The 14,622-nt window shown below is 52.4% G+C and overlaps 1 long non-coding RNA gene across 1 annotated transcript in view; it reads right to left on the reverse strand.

Annotated features, from left to right (window-relative positions):
* The window catches only part of LOC146799816 (uncharacterized), a 69,871-nt gene that overhangs the window by 14,517 nt on the left and 40,732 nt on the right, over window positions 1–14,622 (reverse strand). The gene's annotated exons all lie outside the window — the stretch shown is intronic.

Genomic DNA, 14,622 nt, shown 5'->3' on the forward strand with positions numbered 1-14,622 from the left:
GATGGGGTACGAGGCGTACTGGGGCCAAATCCAGCAGGAAACAAGCACAGATCGTCCAGGCAACTCAATTTTGGAAGGCAGATGAGTCCAATGGTCCTGGGACTCAGTTCAGGGGGCAAGCTCTCTTCGAAGCCCTTGGAGATAGTTGAAAAACAAAGTGCAAAGTCTCTTTCAGTCTTTTCCTCTCCTTTCTCAGCAAGGCACCAACTGCAGGCCAATCCCCCAGGTCAGGGAAAGTTACTCCTCCTTCAGCTTCTTCCAGGTCCTTCTAGTTGGGCAGAGTTTCTTTGTGATTCAATCAGGATCTGATTTCTTAGGAGCAGGGCTCCTACATTTATACCAAGTTTCTTTTGTCTTTGCAGGCCAGGGGGGCCTTTGCCTAATCCCAGTCCAGTTCTTTTCAGTGAGGAGCACTTTGTTGTTGGGACTCTGGCTTCTTCTTTCAGCAGGCAGGGCAGAGACATCAGACGCTCCCCAGGGGGTGGAGCCAGCATTGTGGTGGCAGAGCACTGCCCTATTCAGAGTCAAGGTGCACTCCTCCCACCCATCCTGGTGTAATCTTTCTATTCACCACCTGGCAGCCCCAGCCTATCTCCTGGAACTTCCCAGCCTTGTCACTCAAGCTACACACAAAGAAGATAGCCCTCCCCTCCAGAGGCGGACTGAGATGGTTATGCACGCAAAGGCTAACTTTCTAAAAGTAGCATTTGCAAACCCAGGATATTAAAATAACCTTTACTAAAAGATGTATTTTATTATTCTGAGTTCAGGCATACTAAACATGAATTTATACCATGCTTCCTGAGCCTGCTAGGATTATAGAGTGTTATAATCTAGCAGCCCATTCTGGCCTATGGAGAGCAGGTAGCCTTACAATAGTGAAAAACGAAAATGGCTGTAATTCACTATTAGGACATGCCACACACCTCAGGGCATGTCCTACCTTATCCTTACAATGCACCCTGCCCTAGGGCCTTCCATTGGGGTGACTAATATGAAGGTAAGGGAAGGTTTAGGGACTGGCAAGTGGGGACACTTGCCCAGTCAGCATGACAGTACCAGACTGCATGCAGGTTCTGCAGTGGCAGACCTTAGACACATTTTACCAGGCTGCTTCTGTTGGTGGCACAACCAGTGCTGCAAGCCCACTAGCAGCATTTGGATATACAAGCCCTTGGCACCCCTGGTGCACTCTACTAGGGACTGATAGTAAACCAAATAAGCCAAACATGGAAGTCAATTCACATAATACATTTTCCCATAGGGAGCACTTGCACTGTGGCACTGGATGGCAGTGGCACAGTGCCCTGAGCAGCTAACACCAGCACAAAAATACATTGAGGCACAGACAAAAATGGAAGGGTGACCCACGCCAATGGTGCCAGGTCTAACACGTGTCCCCTCCAGCTGAAATGTGGGGAGAACTACCCTACCCCAGGGAGTTCTCATCACTAAGGCGGAAAAATCTGGAAAGACCATCAGCGTTGGCGTGGTCTGTACCGGGGCGATGTTCCACCGTGAAATCCATCCGCTGTAGGGAAATGGACCACCTCAACAACTTAGGATTCTCACCCCTCATCTGCATCAACCATCTGAGGGGCCTGTGGTCTGTTTGAACCCGGAAGTGAGACATCAACAAGTAGGGTCTTAGCTTCTTCAATGCCCAGACCACAGCAAATGCTTCTCGCTCAATCGCACTCCACTTTTGTTCCGGGGGAAGCAACCTCCTACTAATAAAGGCTATGGGTTGGTCAAAGCCCTCCTCAGTGATCTGTGAGAGAACAGCCCCTACACCATGCTCTGATGCATCTGTCTGCACAAGGAACTCTTTGGAGAAGTCAGGAGCCAAGAGCACGGGCGCCGTGCACATGGCAGTTCTCAGGGTGTCAAAGGCCTTCTGACAGGCGTCAGTCCATATCACTTTTCTGGGCTGCTTCTTCAAAGTCAGCTCTGTCAAGGGGGCAACGATGCTGCCATACCCCTTGACAAACCTCCTGTAGTACCCTGTGAGTCCTAAAAAGGCCCTCACCTCCGTCTGGGTCTTTGGGGGCTCCCAAGCCAGGATGGTTTCAATCTTGGGTTGTAGGGGCGCCACCTGGCCGCTCCCTACTTGGTGTCCCAAGTACACCACGGAACCCTGCCCGATCTGACACTTGCTTGCCTTGATCGTGAGGCCTGCCTTGCGCAGTGCCATCAACACTTCCCAGAGATGTCGCAGGTGTTCTTCCCATGTGCCACTGAACACTGCGATGTCATCCAGGTATGCGGCGCTGAACTCGGTCAGCCCAGCCAACACCTGGTTGACCAACCTCTGGAAGGTGGCAGGGGCATTCTTCATCCCAAATGGCATAACCCGGAACTGGAAACGCCCATCTGGTGTGGAGAATGCGGCCCTCTCTTTGGCCCCATCAGTCAAGGCGATCTGCCAGTACCCAGACGTTAAATCAAACGTGCTGAGGTACCGTGCAGCCCCTAACCGATCGATGAGCTCATCAGCTCTGGGGATGGGGTGCGCGTCAGTCTTCGTGACTGAATTGAGTCCTCTGTAGTCCACACAGAACCGGAGTTCGGGTGTGGCACTCGGCGAGGCAGCCTTTGGGACCAAGGCCACTGGGCTGGCCCAAGGACTGCTGGAGGACTCAACCACCCCTAGAGCAAGCATCTTTGAGACCTCCTCTTTGATGCAGGCTCTGACCCTTTCAGTTACCCTGTAAGCCTTGTGCTTCACAGGTAAGCTGTCTCCTGTATCCACATCATGGACGCACCAATCTGTGATACCAGGAACCAGGGAGAACAGGTCAGGAAATAGCCCCAGCAGCTGGCGGCAGTCATCCTGTTGCTCAGGGGTCAGGGTGGGTGAGAGGTTAACTCCATCCACTGACCCGTCTCGCTCTGAGGCTACCAGGAGGTCAGGAAGAGGCTCAGACTCCTCCTCTGTCCCATCATCTGTGGCCAAGAGCATGCCCACTTCGGACCTCTCCAAGTGGGGCTTCAGTCGATTGACATGGAGGACCCTCAAGGGGTTCCTCGGAGACTGCAAGTCCACCAAGTAGGTGACAGAACTCTTGCGCTCCACAATCTCAAAGGGTCCTGTCCACTTATCCTGGAGTGCACAGGGCTCCACAGGGGCCAGGACCCACACCTTTTGACCAGGTTGAAGCTCAGCCAGAGTGGCATTCTGGTTGTACCACCGCTTCATTTCCTCCTGGCTGGCTTCCAGGTTTGCCTCAGCAAGTTGCCTGAAACACCTAGTCTGGTTCTGGAAAGCCAGCATGTAACTGTATACATTCTGGGGAGGTTTCCTGGGAGATTGCTCCCAGCCTTCCTTGACCAGACTAAGAGGTCCTCGTACTGGGTGGCCATACAAAAGCTCAAAGGGACTGAACCCCAGAGACTTCTTTGGCACCTCACGGTACGCAAAGAGAAGGCATGGTAAGAGGACGTCCCACTTACGCCTCATGGGTTCCTCAAGACCCATAATCATGCCTTTTAGGGTTCGGTTGAAGCGCTCAACCAACCCGTTTCCTTGGGGATGGTAAGGGGTGGTGAACTTGTATGTCACACCACACACTTGCCACAGGGATTTCATATATTTCGATATGAAATTGGTCCCCCTGTCAGACACCACCTCTAGAGGGAATCCTACTTGTGAGAAAATTCCCATCAGTCCCCGTCCCACCACGGGGGCCGTCACTGTCCTCAGAGGGATGGCTTCAGGGTACCGGGTGGCATGGTCCACCAAGACCAGGATAAACCTGTTGCCCATGGCTGTCTTGGGGTCCAGTGGCCCCACAATGTCAATCCCCACTCGCTGGAATGGGGTACTGACCACAGGGAAAGGTTGGAGTGGATCCCTCAGCTTCCTTCCACACTTACCACTTGCCTGGCAAGTCTGGCATGTCCTGCAGTGAGTGTCAGAACTCCTGCGCATTTGAGGCCAATAAAAGTGGGTGACAAGCCTTTCGAAGGTCTTGTCCTGCCCCAAATGCCCTGCTAACGGAACGTCGTGAGCCAGCCCCAGTAGGAAGGCTCTGAACTTCTGGGGTACCACCAGCGCACGGGCTGACCCAGGTTCAGCAACCTTAGGCTCTGAGTACAGGAGGTTGTTCTCCCAGTAGATCAAGTGAGTACCGGACTGATCACCATTGGCGTGGGCTGCAGCCTGCTGCCGCATACCAACTAGAGAGGGGCACTCCTTCTGCTCCCTGCAGAATTCCTCCCTGGTGGGGCCTCCTTCTTGCTGCCAATGGGTCAGCTCAGGCAGGTCCCCCAGTTTGGCTATCTGTTCCCTGGTAGGCTCCAGGGCATCCCCCTCAAGGTCTGCTTCCTCCTGTGCCGTGGGAACTTCAGGAGCCGGTTTCCCGTTCCTCCTGCGCCCTCTCCCTAAGGCCAGTTCCTGGGCCTCTCCTTCAGGCTCCAGGGTCCCTTCAACACCCCTACTGGCTGCCATCGACTGGGTGGTCACGCACGCCCAATCAGGTAAACCCACCATCCGCAGGTGAGTTGTTTTCTCCACCTTTTCCCAAGGGGAGCTCTCCAAATCGTTACCTAGGAGACAATCAACAGGCATGGCCTCTCTCACAGCCACTTGCAGAGTACCAGAGACCCCCCCCCCCACTCAAAGGGAACCTGAGCCATTGGACACTGACTCTCTGTGTTGTCGGCGTTGACAACACGGCAGAATGCGTGTGGGACAACCTGCTCTTGAGACACCAGGTGTTGCTTAACAGCAGTCATACTGGCTCCTGTATCTCTAAGAGCCCCCACCCTTCGGCCATTTATGGTCACCCACTGCCCATACTTTTGAGTATTGGGGGGCAGTTGGGCCTCAGCGACCATCTCACTGTCTCCTAATGAGACTAGGGTCATCTGTACGGGAACCCCTTCCCCGTGGACATCTACCTCCCTCCCAAAGGCTACACTAGCCACCTGCTTGGGGGGTGGAGCACCAGAGGGTGCTGGTTTCCCATACATGGGGCACTTGGGATCCATGGAATAGTGCCCCAGGTTGTTACACTTGTAACATCTGGGGGGCCCTCTTTGAACAGGGTTACCTGTCGGGGCCCCGGTCTGCTTCGGGGGTGGGGGTGGCTGAGAACCTTTCCCTTGGTTCCCCTGGGAATTACTTTGGGGCCCTCTGTAGAACTCCCTCTGTTTACCCTTGTCCCCCCCACTCTTCTGCTGGGGACCTTGAACACTTTTGGCGGGGCCTCCCATGGGACCCTTGTGGACCCTGGTGCTGATCCAGCGGTCCGCCTCCTCAGCAAGCTTCCTAGGGTTAGTCAGCTTGCTATCGATCAGGTGCTGGCATAGCTCAGGAAAACAATTATCAGACAAATGCTCCCATGCAATTAAATCAAACAGCCCTTGGTAATCATTCACTTTGCTACCCTTCACCCAACCATCTAGCGCTCTGGAAAAAAAAGTCACATATTCTACATAAGTGGTACCAGGTTTCTTGGTGCAATCCCTAAACCTCTGTCTGTACAATTCAGGAGTTAACCCATACCTTGTCATCAGAGCTTCCTTCATGTGTGGATAGGATGTGTGGACATCAGAGGGGAGATCCAGCAGTGTGTCCCGCCCCTCACTCAGGAACCTTCCCCACAACCCCGCTCCCCAATCTTTCTCAGGGACCCGGTGGGAGGACATGGCTACTTCATAGGCCCTGAACCATTGCCCAATATCATCCTGCTTATAATACTCTTTCACTACATCTTTAGGAATGTGCACCCTTGACTCTGTTAAATTGCTGCCACCAGAGGGAGAGCGGTCTAAACTCTTGGCCTTGAGATCCAACTCCCTCATTTTTACCTCATGCTCCATGGCCAGCCTTTGTCTTTCCATTTCCATTTGCAGTTTTGCCATCTCCACTTCATGTGCTCTTGCAGCACTCCTGTCGGCCATCTCCTCTGGCGACAGGCCTCTGCCAGGCTCAGAAGCACCTTCTGGGGTATCACCTCCAGCGCATTCTCTGGGAACTTTGATTCGTACCAGGCCCTCAGCGCCTTTGTGTACTGCTCCTTGGTTTTCAATCCAGTTTGGTTAATTCCGTACTTGGAGAGGTATCCTTTCAAGACTTCCTTTGTGCACTTCATCAGTGCCATCTCCTCCCAATCTATGTCATCAACCCCAGAGAATATAGAGGACGCTCCGCCTCTATTAACTGAGCTAGGCATGGTTTCTTAAAGTGGAGATTCTTCAGCAAAACAAAAATCAATACTGTGTGGCTGCGTTATTGGTCTGAACTCACTACGTGGCGTTCACTCAATCACTGTACATGAATCACAAATGCAAATTCAAATCCTCACCGCTGACCACCAATGTTAGAATTGGGAATCTCTAGTTGGCACAGGTATGCACTTGCGACAAGCAGGGACTCTCAATTCTAAGTCAGAGTAAGGGGATCACCCTTTCAAATAACCCCTGCTCACCCTTTAGGTAGTGTGGCGCAAGCAGTCAAGACTATTCTCAGGGCGTCATAGGTTAAGCATTTGTGAACACATACAGTAATACAATGACACACCACAAATGGACACCAGTCACGGTTATATTAAAAATAGGTTTCTTTATATAAGGCTTAGCACAAGACCAGAATAACGTTTAAAATGACCACAGTAGTATTTCAAAGTTCAATGTTCTTGTAAAAAGGCTTAAAAATGCAAAAATAGGCTTCTTTTACTCAATTCTGCTTCTTTTCAGGCTTTGTACGGTTCGTACCTGGGTGTGCGACTTGTCCGCATTAAACACAAGGAAAGTACGAGTCAAACAATCGGTGCGGACTCCGGGGTCCGTGACGCGCACGCTGCGGTGCGAACAGAACAAAGTACCTTAAGTTCGTGGAGTCCGCGACGGACAGTGCGGGACAAGTTGATGGGTCCAGGTCGTAGTTCGGCAGCGTATTCGGATGCTGGTCGGGTCGCGGCGTCGGGACGCGGCGTTGGTACGGGACCATCAGGGATACGTGCGGATGGCCCGGATCAGCTTGCAGAGTCCGTGGCGTTCGGCGTTCGAGCCATACCTTCGGTGCGGATGGGCGGCGACACTTCTCGGCGCCGTACAGCGTACGGGGAGGATCAGCGTACTGCGGCTTCTCGGCTCTGAGTACGGCACGGTGCAGTACGTTAGCAGCGTACGGACCGTACCTGCGGGAGGATGGAACTCGGGTCCGGCGTACAGGGTTCGGCAGCCAGTGTTGTACGTCTCGCATCGGCGGGGAAGGTTAGGTGCAATGCGGCCGGGAGGGATACGGCGCGTACTAACGCTTTTGGATCAGCGTAGACGCACGGCAAAGACACGGCTTCGCGGCGGATGGGGTACGAGGCGTACTGGGGCCAAATCCAGCGGGAAACAAGCACAGATCGTCCAGGCAACTCAATTTTGGAAGGCAGATGAGTCCAATGGTCCTGGGACTCATTTCAGGGGGCAAGCTCTCTTCCAAGCCCTTGGAGATAGTTGAAAAACAAAGTGCAAAGTCTCTTTTAGTCTTTTCCTCTCCTTTCTCAGCAAGGCACCAACTGCATGCCAATCCCCCAGGTCAGGGAAAGTTACTCCTCCTTCAGCTTCTTCCAGGTCCTTCTAGTTGGGCAGAGTTTCTTCGGGGTTCAATCAGGATCTGATTTCTTAGGAGCAGGGCTCCTACATTTATACTAAGTTTCTTTTGTCTTTACAGGCCAGGGGTCCCTTTGCATAATCCCAGTCCAGTTCTTTTCAGTGAGGAGCACTTTGTTGTTGGGACTCTGGCTTCTTCTTTCAGCAGGCAGGGCAGAGACATCAGACGCTCCCCAGGGGGTGGAGCCAGCATTGTGCTGGCAGAGCACTGCCCTATTCAGAGTCAGGGTGCACTCCTCCCACCCATCCTGGTGTAATCTTTCTATTCACCACCTGGCAGTCCCAGCCTGTCTCCTGGAACTTCCCAGCCCTGTCACTCAAGCTACACACAAAGAAGATAGCCCTCCCCTCCAGAGACGGACTGAGATGGTTAGCACGCAAAGGCTAACTTTCTAAAAGTAGCATTTGCAAACCCAGGATATTAAAATAACCTTTACTAAAAGATGTATTTTATTATTCTGAGTTCAGGCATACTAAACATGAATTTCTATGTTATAATCTAGCAGCCCATTCTGGCCTATGGAGAGCAGGTAGCCTTACAATAGTGAAAAACGAAAATGGCTGTAATTCACTATTAGGACATGCCACACACCTCAGGGCATGTCCTACCTTATCCTTACAATGCACCCTGCCCTGGGGTCTACCATAGGGGTGACTAATATGAAGGTAAGGGAAGGTTTAGGGACTGGCAAGTGGGGACACTTGCCCAGTCAGCATGACAGTACCAGACTGCAAGCAGGTTCTGCAGTGGCAGACCTTAGACACATTTTACCAGGCTGCTTCTGTGGGTGGCACAACCAGTGCTGCAAGCCCACTAGCAGCATTTGGATATACAAGCCCTTGGCACCCCTGGTGCACTCTACTAGGGACTGATAGTAAACCAAATAAGCCAAACATGGAAGTCAATTCACATAATACATTTTCATATAGGGAGCACTTGCACTGTGGCACTGGATGGCAGTGGCACAGTGCCCTGAGCAGCTAACACCAGCACAAAAATACATTGAGGCACAGACAAAAATGGAAGGGTGACCCACACCAATGGTGCCAGGTCTAACACCCACCCATTAATTCTGGGAGCCACATACATGAGCACATATCGCGTCCCACCAGGACAATTTCCTTTTCGTGGTAATAAGATGAGATGAAGGGCATTAAAGCCGCTGTAGCTGACCTGCCGTCCCTCTTATCTGCCCGTGCCTCGGCACTGAGTCCGTCCTCTATGCCCATGTCTCGCCAGGCGGCAGACTTTCTATTTAGCCACCATGGTCCTTACTTAGTCCGTCCTCTGTGCACACGTCTTGCCAGGCGGTCGCCTCTATGTCTAGCTGCTGCGGTCCTCAGTCTGTCCCTTGTGGACCCTGGTGCTGATCCAGCGGTCCGCCTCCTCAGCAAGCTTCCTAGGGTTAGTCAGCTTGCTATCGATCAGGTGCTGGCATAGCTCAGGAAAACAATTATCAGACAAATGCTCCCATGCAATTAAATCAAACAGCCCTTGGTAATCATTCACTTTGCTACCCTTCACCCAACCATCTAGCGCTCTGGAAAAAAAAGTCACATATTCTACATAAGTGGTACCAGGTTTCTTGGTGCAATCCCTAAACCTCTGTCTGTACAATTCAGGAGTTAACCCATACCTTGTCATCAGAGCTTCCTTCATGTGTGGATAGGATGTGTGGACATCAGAGGGGAGATCCAGCAGTGTGTCCCGCCCCTCACTCAGGAACCTTCCCCACAACCCCGCTCCCCAATCTTTCTCAGGGACCCGGTGGGAGGACATGGCTACTTCATAGGCCCTGAACCATTGCCCAATATCATCCTGCTTATAATACTCTTTCACTACATCTTTAGGAATGTGCACCCTTGACTCTGTTAAATTGCTGCCACCAGAGGGAGAGCGGTCTAAACTCTTGGCCTTGAGATCCAACTCCCTCATTTTTACCTCATGCTCCATGGCCAGCCTTTGTCTTTCCATTTCCATTTGCAGTTTTGCCATCTCCACTTCATGTGCTCTTGCAGCACTCCTGTCGGCCATCTCCTCTGGCGACAGGCCTCTGCCAGGCTCAGAAACACCTTCTGGGGGTATCACCTCCAGCACATTCTCTGGGAACTTGGATTCGTACCAGGCCCTCAGCGCCTTTGTGTACTGCTCCTTGGTTTTCAATCCAGTTTGGTTAATTCCGTACTTGGAGAGGTATCCTTTCAAGACTTCCTTTGTGCACTTCATCAGTGCCATCTCCTCCCAATCTATGTCATCAACCCCAGAGAATATAGAGGACGCTCCGCCTCTATTAACTGAGCTAGGCATGGTTTCTTAAAGTGGAGATTCTTCAGCAAAACAAAAATCAATACTGTGTGGCTGCGTTATTGGTCTGAACTCACTACGTGGCGTTCACTCAATCACTGTACATGAATCACAAATGCAAATTCAAATCCTCACCGCTGACCACCAATGTTAGAATTGGGAATCTCTAGTTGGCACAGGTATGCACTTGCGACAAGCAGGGACTCTCAATTCTAAGTCAGAGTAAGGGGATCACCCTTTCAAATAACCCCTGCTCACCCTTTAGGTAGTGTGGCGCAAGCAGTCAAGACTATTCTCAGGGCGTCATAGGTTAAGCATTTGTGAACACATACAGTAATACAATGACACACCACAAATGGACACCAGTCACGGTTATATTAAAAATAGGTTTCTTTATATAAGGCTTAGCACAAGACCAGAATAACGTTTAAAATGACCACAGTAGTATTTCAAAGTTCAATGTTCTTGTAAAAAGGCTTAAAAATGCAAAAATAGGCTTCTTTTACTCAATTCTGCTTCTTTTCAGGCTTTGTACGGTTCGTACCTGGGTGTGCGACTTGTCCGCATTAAACACAAGGAAAGTACGAGTCAAACAATCGGTGCGGACTCCGGGGTCCGTGACGCGCACGCTGCGGTGCGAACAGAACAAAGTACCTTAAGTTCGTGGAGTCCGCGACGGACAGTGCGGGACAAGTTGATGGGTCCAGGTCGTAGTTCGGCAGCGTATTCGGATGCTGGTCGGGTCGCGGCGTCGGGACGCGGCGTTGGTACGGGACCATCAGGGATACGTGCGGATGGCCCGGATCAGCTTGCAGAGTCCGTGGCGTTCGGCGTTCGAGCCATACCTTCGGTGCGGATGGGCGGCGACACTTCTCGGCGCTGTACAGCGTACGGGGAGGATCAGCGTACTGCGGCTTCTCGGCTCTGAGTACGGCACGGTGCAGTACGTTAGCAGCGTACGGACCGTACCTGCGGGAGGATGGAACTCGGGTCCGGCGTACAGGGTTCGGCAGCCAGTGTTGTACGTCTCGCATCGGCGGGGAAGGTTAGGTGCAATGCGGCCGGGAGGGATACGGCGCGTACTAACGCTTTTGGATCAGCGTAGACGCACGGCAAAGACACGGCTTCGCGGCGGATGGGGTACGAGGCGTACTGGGGCCAAATCCAGCGGGAAACAAGCACAGATCGTCCAGGCAACTCAATTTTGGAAGGCAGATGAGTCCAATGGTCCTGGGACTCATTTCAGGGGGCAAGCTCTCTTCCAAGCCCTTGGAGATAGTTGAAAAACAAAGTGCAAAGTCTCTTTCAGTCTTTTCCTCTCCTTTCTCAGCAAGGCACCAACTGCATGCCAATCCCCCAGGTCAGGGAAAGTTACTCCTCCTTCAGCTTCTTCCAGGTCCTTCTAGTTGGGCAGAGTTTCTTCGTGGTTCAATCAGGATCTGATTTCTTAGGAGCAGGGCTCCTACATTTATACTAAGTTTCTTTTGTCTTTACAGGCCAGGGGTCCCTTTGCATAATCCCAGTCCAGTTCTTTTCAGTGAGGAGCACTTTGTTGTTGGGACTCTGGCTTCTTCTTTCAGCAGGCAGGGCAGAGACATCAGACGCTCCCCAGGGGGTGGAGCCAGCATTGTGCTGGCAGAGCACTGCCCTATTCAGAGTCAGGGTGCACTCCTCCCACCCATCCTGGTGTAATCTTTCTATTCACCACCTGGCAGTCCCAGCCTGTCTCCTGGAACTTCCCAGCCCTGTCACTCAAGCTACACACAAAGAAGATAGCCCTCCCCTCCAGAGACGGACTGAGATGGTTAGCACGCAAAGGCTAACTTTCTAAAAGTAGCATTTGCAAACCCAGGATATTAAAATAACCTTTACTAAAAGATGTATTTTATTATTCTGAGATCAGGCATACTAAACATGAATTTCTACCATGCTTCCTGAGCCTGCTAGGATTATACAGTGTTATAATCTAGCAGCCCATTCTGGCCTATGGAGAGCAGGTAGCCTTACAATAGTGAAAAACGAAAATGGCTGTAATTCACTATTAGGACATGCCACACACCTCAGGGCATGTCCTACCTTATCCTTACAATGCACCCTGCCCTGGGGTCTACCATAGGGGTGACTAATATGAAGGTAAGGGAAGGTTTAGGGACTGGCAAGTGGGGACACTTGCCCAGTCAGCATGACAGTACCAGACTGCAAGCAGGTTCTGCAGTGGCAGACCTTAGACACATTTTACCAGGCTGCTTCTGTGGGTGGCACAACCAGTGCTGCAAGCCCACTAGCAGCATTTGGATATACAAGCCCTTGGCACCCCTGGTGCACTCTACTAGGGACTGATAGTAAACCAAATAAGCCAAACATGGAAGTCAATTCACATAATACATTTTCATATAGGGAGCACTTGCACTGTGGCACTGGATGGCAGTGGCACAGTGCCCTGAGCAGCTAACACCAGCACAAAAATACATTGAGGCACAGACAAAAATGGAAGGGTGACCCACACCAATGGTGCCAGGTCTAACACCCACCCATTAATTCTGGGAGCCACATACATGAGCACATATCGCGTCCCACCAGGACAATTTCCTTTTCGTGGTAATAAGATGAGATGAAGGGCATTAAAGCCGCTGTAGCTGACCTGCCGTCCCTCTTATCTGCCCGTGCCTCGGCACTGAGTCCGTCCTCTATGCCCATGTCTCGCCAGGCGGCAGACTTTCTATTTAGCCACCATGGTCCTTACTTAGTCCGTCCTCTGTGCACACGTCTTGCCAGGCGGTCGCCTCTATGTCTAGCTGCTGCGGTCCTCAGTCTGTCCTGTCTTCCCATACCCTGGTACGTGCAGTCCCTCCTTGCTGTAGCAGCTTGGCCTCGGAGGGCGGTTATAGTTTGTGCGAGCGCAACCAGTGAGGGAAGGAGGCGGAGTCCAAAGTCCCAGGAGTGCGCCCCGCCCCCGCGAGCCGCCGGAGCAGCCGCGACCCTTGACAAGAGCTCCCAGCTGAGAAGGCTATGGGAGCAGCCGTGAGTACCGCTGTCACCGGGAGGGTGCTCTGGGCGGGAGGGCTAGGGGTGCCGGGCAGGGCTGTCAGTTTAGTGACAAGACCCCTGAATGGGGCAAAGAGAACCTCCGGCAAAGTAAAAGGGAGAAAAGATTGACCCTCCCCCTCCAATCATGAGGAGTAAGACCTCTTCCCAGGCGTGACAGGACTCCTTCGCAGGCGTGACAGGACTCACTGGAGTGACAGGACAACCTACACCCCACATGCTGTCCATGCGCCTTTAACCTCATTGTAGTCCTCCTCATCCCCTCTGCCGCGCTTCCTCTCTACAAGATTGTAACCTATTAGCGGCTTGAGCACTGCAACCATTCATCGCTTCTGAATGGTGCTTGAAACCCCACTATGCCATCTCTAAGCTATTGTGCGCACTTGCATTGCATTGAACCGCCACCTCTACCACCCGTTGAAGAAACCTGATGGTGCCTACCCTCCGTAATCCACCCCAGTGTGCCTACTCCGATCCCCCTGTTAACCACCCAAACTCTAGGTTTGTGGCAAGCACCGCAACTCTCGACCTCCACTACTTCAAGCATGTGCTCTTCCCCACACCTTGTTTGAATCCTGCCGCCGGATGACTTTGCGCAGAGGGCAGTGAAATCCTCAATGCGCACTGCTGCGAGGCCCACAAGGGGGTACCTGGGCTAAGCCGAGGGTGTAGCCGCGCCCTGCCGCACTGCTTAGATTTAGAACACCCTTCGCCCAAAAGTACCCAGACCCCACCTACTCTCATGCTTACATTATACCCAGCACCAATATGGAGGCACCTTATTTGTTGGGAAACGCTACATTTTAAGCCAAAAGCGCTTTATCTGCTCGCCCCGACCCACATCAACGCGCTACCACAATTGCAGGCACGTGGGGGCTTGTTCTGCACAGCATGACGGATGGCCGATCTTTCCGTCGGTCGGCCCCGGTTTGTTGAGCATTAAATTGAGCTGACCCAGCCATTATCCCTGCCGATTACTGCTCACCGTAACTCCAGTGGTAGAGCCCTAATGTACCCGTAATTGTGGAGCCTCTCCTAACTGCCGGTGTCCTTGTAAGAGTACCCCCAGAACGGTGCAGTCTATAGCCAGGTACCATGCGTCATCACCTTAAATCCTCCTTCTTTCTGCTGTGAACCTGGGGGGGAGAGGGGGAGTCTGTATGTGCCCATGTGTGCACCACCCAGGGTTTTCCCCCATATCGCCAGACTGGCGTCCATGTGCAAATGAATCCCGCCCTTGTAAGAAATGGCGCCAACCCATGCTCAACTGTTGCTGAGTCCTATAGTGCCTGGTGCTGCAACACCCCTGACCCCCCCTCCTCCCGCAGATGTGGGGGAACGCCCAATGGATCCCAACCGGCCGGACTCCATTCTTCTTATCTTGCAAAAACCTCCTCCTGAGCAGCTTGGTTCCCTGCCTTAACCTTGTGATCAGACCCCTAACTCCCTTCCTTAAGCTGGCGAAATGAGGACCTCTATGCCCCTCCCATCTCGCTACCCCCACTCACACGCTTTGTATCCCCCAAACCTGCCTCCGACATTGAAGCGTTTTTCTTGCTACCCCCGCTGCGTCGCCCCTGGGCCCTGCGGTATTCTGGGAGCTACATCATCCGCCTAGGCTCACAGGATGTTGAGGCCAAGGGGCAAAAAATTAAGAGAAC

This window comes from Triturus cristatus, chromosome 8, assembly GCF_964204655.1.
Source record: "Triturus cristatus chromosome 8, aTriCri1.1, whole genome shotgun sequence".
Classification (NCBI taxonomy): Eukaryota; Metazoa; Chordata; class Amphibia; order Caudata; family Salamandridae; genus Triturus; species Triturus cristatus.